This window comes from Acomys russatus, chromosome 2, assembly GCF_903995435.1.
Source record: "Acomys russatus chromosome 2, mAcoRus1.1, whole genome shotgun sequence".
Lineage (NCBI taxonomy): Eukaryota > Metazoa > Chordata > Mammalia > Rodentia > Muridae > Acomys > Acomys russatus.
This window is the reverse complement of record NC_067138.1, coordinates 29,178,910-29,187,529: the sequence shown is the minus strand read 5'-3', so window position 1 is coordinate 29,187,529 and position 8,620 is coordinate 29,178,910.

The window sequence follows — 8,620 nt, the reverse complement described above, 5'->3', positions numbered from 1 at the left end:
AAGGCAACGAGAGAGGGGGCTACAATCGAGATGTAAAGTGAATAAATTAAAAATAAGAAAAATAAAAACTAAATATATTGTCTATTTATAAAATGGACCATATAGGTTAACCATGCTCCAGTAGGTGGTCCCCACACCATGAGTAATATGTGCAGCACATTGGCTTCAGTGTTAATTTTTTTTCAAAAAGCCTTTAATCTCCGAGATTTTAGGGCAGCCTCGTCTACATGATTTCAAGTCCAGCCAAGTCTCTGTCTCAAAATTAAAAATAAAAATAAAGTACTTGAAGTTGGGAATGGATGGGAGTGAATCTGGGAGGAGCGGTGGGGTGCATATAATCAAACACATTATGTGTATTATGAAATTTGTATTTAATTTAGAATAATTGTTAAAACACAGACCAGAGAGAAGTTCTAGGAAGCACAGTGCCTGTAGCATCGCATCCATGAGCTTCACAAAAGCAGTGCTTGTAGCACTGGACCTGTAGATTGATGGTAGAACTTTTGCCAGGCATACGTGAGCACTAGCTTTATCCCATGCCATCAAATAAACAAACAAAATAGAAACAAGAGTCACAAGATCAGTACTTGGATAACAGGATAGATGGATGGATGGATGGTTGACCATCGTACACTACTGGGTATGGTGGCAAACGTCCTAAATCCTAGCACTCTCAAGACAGAGTTAGGCAGTTGTGTGTGAGTTTGAGGGCAGCCTGGTCTACATAGCAAGTGCCAGGACATCCAGAGAGACATAAAGAGACCCTGTCTCCAAAAAGAAGTGAAAGAGAAAGAGAGGGGGGGACACAAGGGGCCTAAAGAGGTGCTTCAATGATTAAGAATCATTAAGAGCATTGGTTTTTGCTAAGGACTCTGATCCAGACCCCAGCACCCACATGGCAGCTCACAACCATCCAGGATGCCAGTTCCAGTGAATCTGACACTCTCTTCTGATCTGCGTGGGCACCAGGCATTTAGGTGGTGGACAGACAGACAAGCAGGCAGGCAAAACATTCACACACATAAAATAAGTAACTCTTTTTAAAATATTTTTTTCAATAAAGAAAAAGTGAATACTCAGAAACAATACAAAATATATAGAGTTGTTGAGTGACCTTTTAAAAATCCTTTTGCTCTAAATTCAATCAGACAGACTTTTAAATTCTCCAAATTAAGCAAGAAAAAAAACCTATTCAATTCACCACAAATTGATTCTTACCCCTGTCGAACATTACAGCATAACAACAATTAATATTAGCATATTAATTATTAGCAATTTAAATGCATTATGTCCTGTGACTGTCAAAAAATTTAACTCCCTCCATTTTTACTGTGGATTCATCATCAACCTCGTACCCGTGATTTCCAGCCTAAGGAGATGGCTCAGTCTGTAACATGTGTGCCACACAAGCAGACAGTGACAGAAGTTCCAATCTCATCACTGGGGAGACGCACACAGGAGGACCTCGGGGGCTGGCTGGCGAGCTAGCCTAACCTACTGAGAAAGCTCCACATTCCAGTGAGAGACCCTGTCTCAATAGGTAACGTGCAAAAGCAATAGAGAGTGACACCTGTGCCAATCTCTGACCGACACACACACACACACACACACACACACACACACACACACACACACACAGTCAAATAAAAATTTTAAGATATTATTCCTTTACGTGTAGGTAAGTTTTTTTAAATGTAGATTATTTTTATCTTATGTGTCTCCATGTTTTGTATCACTTTTTGTTTTTGTTTTGTTGTTGTTGTTGTTGTTTGGTTTTTTGTTTTGTTTTGTTTTAGGTTTTTCGAGACAGGGTTTCTCTGTGTAACAGTCTTGGCTGTCCTGGACTCAGAACTCACAGTGATCTGGCTGTCTCTGCCTCCTGAGGGCTGGAATTAAAGGCATGTGCCACCACGCCTGGCATGTTTTGTATGTATGTATGTATGTAGGCATGTATGTATGCATGTATGCATGTATGATGTGACCACATGTGTGACTCTGGAGGGTAGAGGAGAGTATCAGATCCCCTGGAACTAGAGTTACAGACTATTGTAAGCCACCTTGTGGGTACTGGAAACCAAACCCAGGTCCTCTGCAAGAACAACAAATGATCTTAACCAACACTGAATCATCTCTCTGGCCCATTAGAGGCAGATGTTAAGGGACACTGGCTAAGACCTTCCCGTATCCACAGAACATCTGTGTAAACTCTTTACTAATGCATGACATAGTTGCATATCAAAAAGTCCACTCCACGATTATAAATTAGGCAAACATTGTCCACAGGACAGCTAGCACGCCACTCAGTCTCACGTGCAGGTGTGAGGGTGGGTGACAGTGACTTACAGCAGAATGCTTCAGGCTCCAGCCAGGTGGGCCCAGGATCCAACGTGGGCTCAACCACCACAGACAGACGTCTAGTCCGTAAAATAGAGTTGCCTTTGGCTCTCCCCTTGTTTTTCTCATGCTTAGTACTCCTGGCAGCTCGGGAGGACTCAAGCAGGGTTGTTGAGCTGCAGCGCACCAGCACCTACCTCTGCTGACCCAGTGGGGAGCCCAGGGCGTGGAGCAAAGTCTCCAGATCTGTTCTTTATTTGAATTTTGTTGTTAGACTGGGTGGAAGAAGGGAAAGTGCAAATAGCACTAAGCTATCTGAAAGGGACAGAAGGCAAAAGAACACCAAAAAGGAAGAGCAGAGTTCCTGGGGAAAGCAGCCAAGATGCTTTTGTGCGTGTGTACACAGCACAGTGCACATTTGGAGGCTGAAGAGCTACTTCAGTCTGTGTAATTTATAATCTACTCTTCTTCGGTCATGTGCGTCCCAGGATTGAAACTTGGGTTCTCACACTACCTACAAGTACCTTTATCCGCTGAGGCATCTCTCGGTCCTAACTTTCATGTTGTCTTATTTTTCTAATTTCATATATGTGTGCTAAGCTGGGCATGGTGGTGCATGCCTTTTATCCCAGCACTTTTGAGGCAGAGGCAGGTGGGTCTCTGTAAGTGCAAGGCCAGCCTGGTCTACAAAGCCAAGGCTACACATAGAAACCCTGTCTTGAAAATCCAAATATGTATTTATTATACTATATTATAGTATAGTATAAATTTATTATATTGTATGTGTATATTTACATCGTCCCTTCTTCATCCATCCAACCCCTCCCCTCTTGTTTCTCCCTGACCCCACCTCTTAAATTCATGGCCTCTTTTTAGTTATTATGGTTACATAAATATAAAGAGATAAATATAAATACAACCTGTGAGCCCATTTAGTGCGGCTTGTATGTATGTGTTTTCGCCTCCTGTTTATCAAGCCTCAGGGTGTTTCGCTAGGCCCTCTGGAATTTGGGACTCAGTAGAAGCAGCAGTATGAAAGTATACCACCAGATGGCAGCATGGAGCCACCACGTTTTCACCCTTGGGCCGTGAAGCAGCTTTACCAGGCTGAAACAACTTCCTAGGCATGTTGGTTCGCAACTGAGAAAATAGCAACCACTGTCACCACCGTCGTCCCTCTATTGCACATCCCAGCCCCACATGCTGCTGTTCGTGAAACTATTTCCTTCCCTCATTCCTCCTTGCTATTCTTGGGATTGTAGAATGACAGTAAATCTGACTCCTTTTTAAAGAAACAAAAAAATCACATGACACATAAAGGAAAGAGCTACAGGACCCGCTTAGCCGCCAGCATTTGGTTATCCTTTGTAAACCACAGAGGCTCAGCTACAGCTAAAAATGTTATGAAAACAAGATATCCTCACAGGCTTGCAGACGAACCACATGTTAACAGGCTTGGTTCAGAAGCCAAGGTGCCCTAGAAATCCAGTGACCTCTGCAGATCGGTCACCACTGGTCAGCTCATTGACAGTTTCAGATACTGAGGAGCCTACCAAAGACATTCCTCAGGAGCCCAGATGCTTTATGAAATTTCATAGCGGGTGGGAAGGATCGGTTCCCTTCCTGGCTATAAACAGGAAGAGACTGCAGTGAGCCATCACAGACTAAGACCCATTCGAATCATTCATGAATCTTCTGGAGACAAAGGTGAGTTCTTCCAAGGAAGTCAGAATATATGACATCCCCAAATGCTAAGGCTCACCTTTGGCTCCAATTTTACTTGATAGCGAAGACACACGCATCCAAAAATTTCCCTAGAAGGCGTGCCTGTGCAGCCGCTGAAAACAGGGCATCCCTGTGTCTGTCAGCATTGACTGTAGTTTAATTTCCCCTAGGGTGTGTTTAATGTGATATAACCCAACACAGTACGCCTCTACGCACACGGTCCTCTCCTCCTAAGGTACCCTAGGTTTTAATGTGGACCAAATGCAAGTCCACGGAGCTTTTAAAGGGGATTCGACTTTGACACCAAAGTACCCATCACCTACTTACTGAGGTGTATGGTACTGGCAATTACATTCATCAGAATCATTAGCAAGTACCATGTGCCTCCAGGCATGACACGCAGAGGACACCGCAGCCTTAGCCAGAGCTCCTCGCCATGCAACATAACCCTTACCACAGTGAGGCAGTCACAGGATAGCCAAATTAAGAACGTCTGAAAAAGCTGGGCAGTGGTGGCAAACGCCTTTAATCCCAGCACTCAGGAGGCAGAGGCAGGTGATTCACTGTGAGATCGAGGCCAGCCTGCTCTACAAAGCAAGTCTAGGACAGCCAAGGCTACACAGAGAAAATTTGTCTTGAAAAAAACAACAACAACAACAACAACAAAAAGAACGTCTTAAGAATATCAGAAAAAAATAAAAATAAAAATATTAGACATGAAAGGCAAAAAAAAAAAAAAAAAAGTGCAACTCACCTATACAAAAGAAAACTAAAGATTCATGGAAACCCAGGATTTTCACCATAAAACAAAAGCTGCTACATAAGATGTTACTGAGGTAGTTGCCAAGTTCATATGCGATATAGATTGGATAATAACTATCAATGTAGAATTCTTGATTTTTGGTCACTGTACTTATTACACAAGTGAGTATTCTTGCTCATAGGGGCCATACATACACTTAAAACATTTAGTCATTCTGAAAAAATTGTATATATAAAAATATATGTGTAGGAGAAGAAAGGTGGAGGGAGGTTATTACAAACTCTTAACACCGATGGGTCAGGGTGAACCGGATATGAAAAGTCCTCTGTGCTGTTATTACTTCTGTTCATTTATCATTATTTCAAGATGCCAAGCAATTTATTAAAAACAAGATGTTCCAGACTAAGTTCCAGTTAAAAGGTTTTTTTTTCCACTTCATTATTTTCTTAATAAAATGATGTGCTGAGAAAAAAAGAAAAGAAAACCATCCACAATGCACCTTCTTGCACCGTGTCACGTGGTCTGCGGGTGCCCTCCTGGCTTGGCACCGTGTGGCCTCTGTAGTCTCTGCATCTCATTGACCTCTGCTCCAAGCCTCCATCAAGTCATCGATAGCCGACCAGGCTCACACTCCTCCTGGTCCCCTCTGCATCAGGTCTCCCCAGAGCACCTGATCTTTGCACCTGTTACTCAGCAAAGCTGAGCTGAGTGATGGAGAGCTGGCAGAATGCAGAACAGTAAGAACACCATTCTGCCTTTCCCTTCTTTATGTGCAGCAAACTTAGAAACTTGTCCACGTTTAGAGAAAAAAAAAAAAATCAAGGTACCGACTTTGACAAAATACATCATGTAGAATCTAGCATGTTTGCATTTGAAAACATTCAGACATTGTTTAATCCAGCTAAAACCCTGCTGCTTTAGCTCATCTTAGACTCTATCTTCTATCAAACTGTAAGAGAGTTGGCGCCCCCCCAACTCTGCCCTTGTTTTTCCTTTCCTATGACTGTCTTTAGCTGGCTGCCCCGGGTGACTATGCCCGAATCTCTACTAAGATCTGCCTTCTGGTTAACCCGGAGCCTCCTGACCTCAGTGTGGTTGGGAGGTCATGAAAATCTCTAAGTCAAGGGTTACACACTTGATGTCATAGCATGACAGTGTTTTCAAGCTGCTGGAGATCTTGCAAAATGCCTAGCTTTCCTGTTTTAAAACTTTAAGTTAAAACAGAGATGGCATTAGACAATCTCTAAAGTCACCCGCAGTTCTCAAAGGCTGTGATTCTAAAATTAAGAAGTAGAAATAACCAGGTAGCAAAATACCATGAGCAGAAACATTTTTAAATGCAAGAGAATATGAGCATAGCGCTTAGGAAGGTGCAGGTTTATCTTAGGGTTTACACTCAGAGGTCAGAGGAAGACTCCCTCACACAAACTAGTGGGGTAGACTGAGATAATAACAGCCTGGATAGTTACAAAGATGACAAATGACTTAATAAAACAGCTGGCCACAACTTGAACCAGATATGGATGAGTGACACAGCTCCAAATGCTGTAATTAAATGTCTCTGGGACATTCCTCACAGTGAGTAAGCTGCCCTTCCTTTATACTTTTCAGTAGCTTGGGAAGTCAAGTAGAGTCGGGTTTTTAGGTTACCAGATCAATGATTCTAAAAGCGTGGTCTGTAAGTCTAGACCAGAGATCAAAGCCGCCCCGAGCGAGCAGGGAAGAACTGACGCTGGAGGGCAGCCTGAAGACGGTGGGCACCAGGTTAGTTGAGGGACTTGTCAATCATCACGAAGTGCAGTTGACTCCTTACCAGGGCGCGTGGTTGGGTATCTCAGCCTCATTAAGCTCACCCATAAGACACTTCTGAACCAGAGGCTAGAGGGCTGGTTTCCAGTCTTCTTCATGAAGAACGGTCATATTTCACGTCTGTTCATGTGCTGGGACTCCCTGTCTACTGAAGACAGAACTGGAGTTCTCCCCCCCCCCCCCAGAACATGATCAGAACAGACATCTACCTCCCTGACTGAAGTGAGGCTCCTCTCTACAGCAGGCCCTTGCCAGGAAGCTCTTCAGACACAGCTATTAGTGTGCTGTGTTTTTTGTTTACTTGCAGTGCCAGTGGGTCACTGCTAGGTAGTCCTCTGAGCATTTGTATCTCCACAAAAGCATTATTTGGAAGGTTAGAAAGCCATGACCTTTACATCTTTTGGACTCAACAACACGCCAAAGAAAAAGGGGTGATCCTCACAGGAACACAACCCCCTCAGCATATCCCTACTCTGAATTTTTCCAGATAAAGAAGACAAGAGTTAAGGGAGGGCCTGTGGTCAAATGCAACATTTGTCATTGTAGTTACTGATAATAATAAAGGCAGCCTTTGTCCCACGTAAGGGTGATGGTGGTTTCCATTTTAGCACAACGGCGAGCCCTCCTCAGCACCTGTGGGTAACCCCTGAGCTCCTGCCAAAGCTAGGTGAGATCTAAGCTTTTGAAACGTGCCTACTCTGTGCAGAGACCCCTATCCCCAAAGCCTCTGCACTGAGAGACAACAAGAAACATGGATGCCAGAGATGCTTAGTGAGAACTTAGGAAAATAGCTCAACACTCTTTTGAGATCAGGGATCCAGGACAAGCAAACTCTTACTGCTCCACCATGATCACTACAAGCTCGAGGCTCTGGCAAGTCTTTCAAGCTCTTGTTCATCTGTGGGATCCTAATGAAAATCTTTCCTTAGTAGTTCAGTTTTACCCTTTGGATGGGGATTTGTATTCAAAAGGGACTGAGGCTCTTGCTGAAGAGATTGAAGACTTATAACTTAATGTCTGAGCTCATTCACAGGAAAGGGAAGACTCAGGCTGAATCTGAGTCCATAGTCATTAACTCACTAGTCGCGTGAGTTCGGTCACATCAATTGACCTCTTCAGTGTAGGTGTCATGGTTTTCACACACCCCTCAAAGCTCGTGTGTTCCAATTTCTTTTCTCTCTGTCCTCGGTACTTTATTTAGCAAGAAATTTTTAAAGGTTAAAGGTTAGATAAGAAATTCACAAACATCTAAATTTTTCCAAAATGTATTTCCAGTAATCATGAGTGATGGCTTTGTTCAATCCCCAAAGCTTACCTGGAAAAAGCCAGGAGCAGCAGTCTATAACTCAGTGTCTAGGGAGAGGCAAGCAGCCTAGCCTACTTAGGGAGCTCTGACCACTGACAGACCCCGTCTCAAAAGAGGGCCAGCAACACCTGTGAAATGACACCCGAGGTTGCCCTCTGGCTTTTACATACAGACACACACACACACACACACACACACACACACACTCACACGCACGTGCATGTACATGTGTAAGCACAAACATGCACACACAGAGCCATCTGATTGCTTAACAACTAACTTTAAAAAATAATAATAAGCTGCAGTTAAATTACACTGTTCTGCTGTCATCTTTGGCTGAGGTTAAATCTAAAAGCTGTGGACTAGCAAATCCTTCTAGCTGAAATGTCGTTGGTATTTCCCCAGCCGTTAGGCTACAAAGTCAGCAGAGCATGTTCACAGTTAACTTTTTAAAGATGCCACAGGTGAATTTTTATAAACGAACAGGGGCAAATCCACAGAATTAGCTAGTAACGTTGCACAATGATCAACACGCTAGTTTTAATACTGTATACAAAACCAAACTTCTTGCTGTTCTTTGTTTTTTTTTTGCTTTGTTTTGTTTCTCAAGTCGGTGGACTTTGAACTCACTAATGAAGCCAAGCATCATCTTGGCCGTTGGATCCTCCCGACTCCGCCTCCTG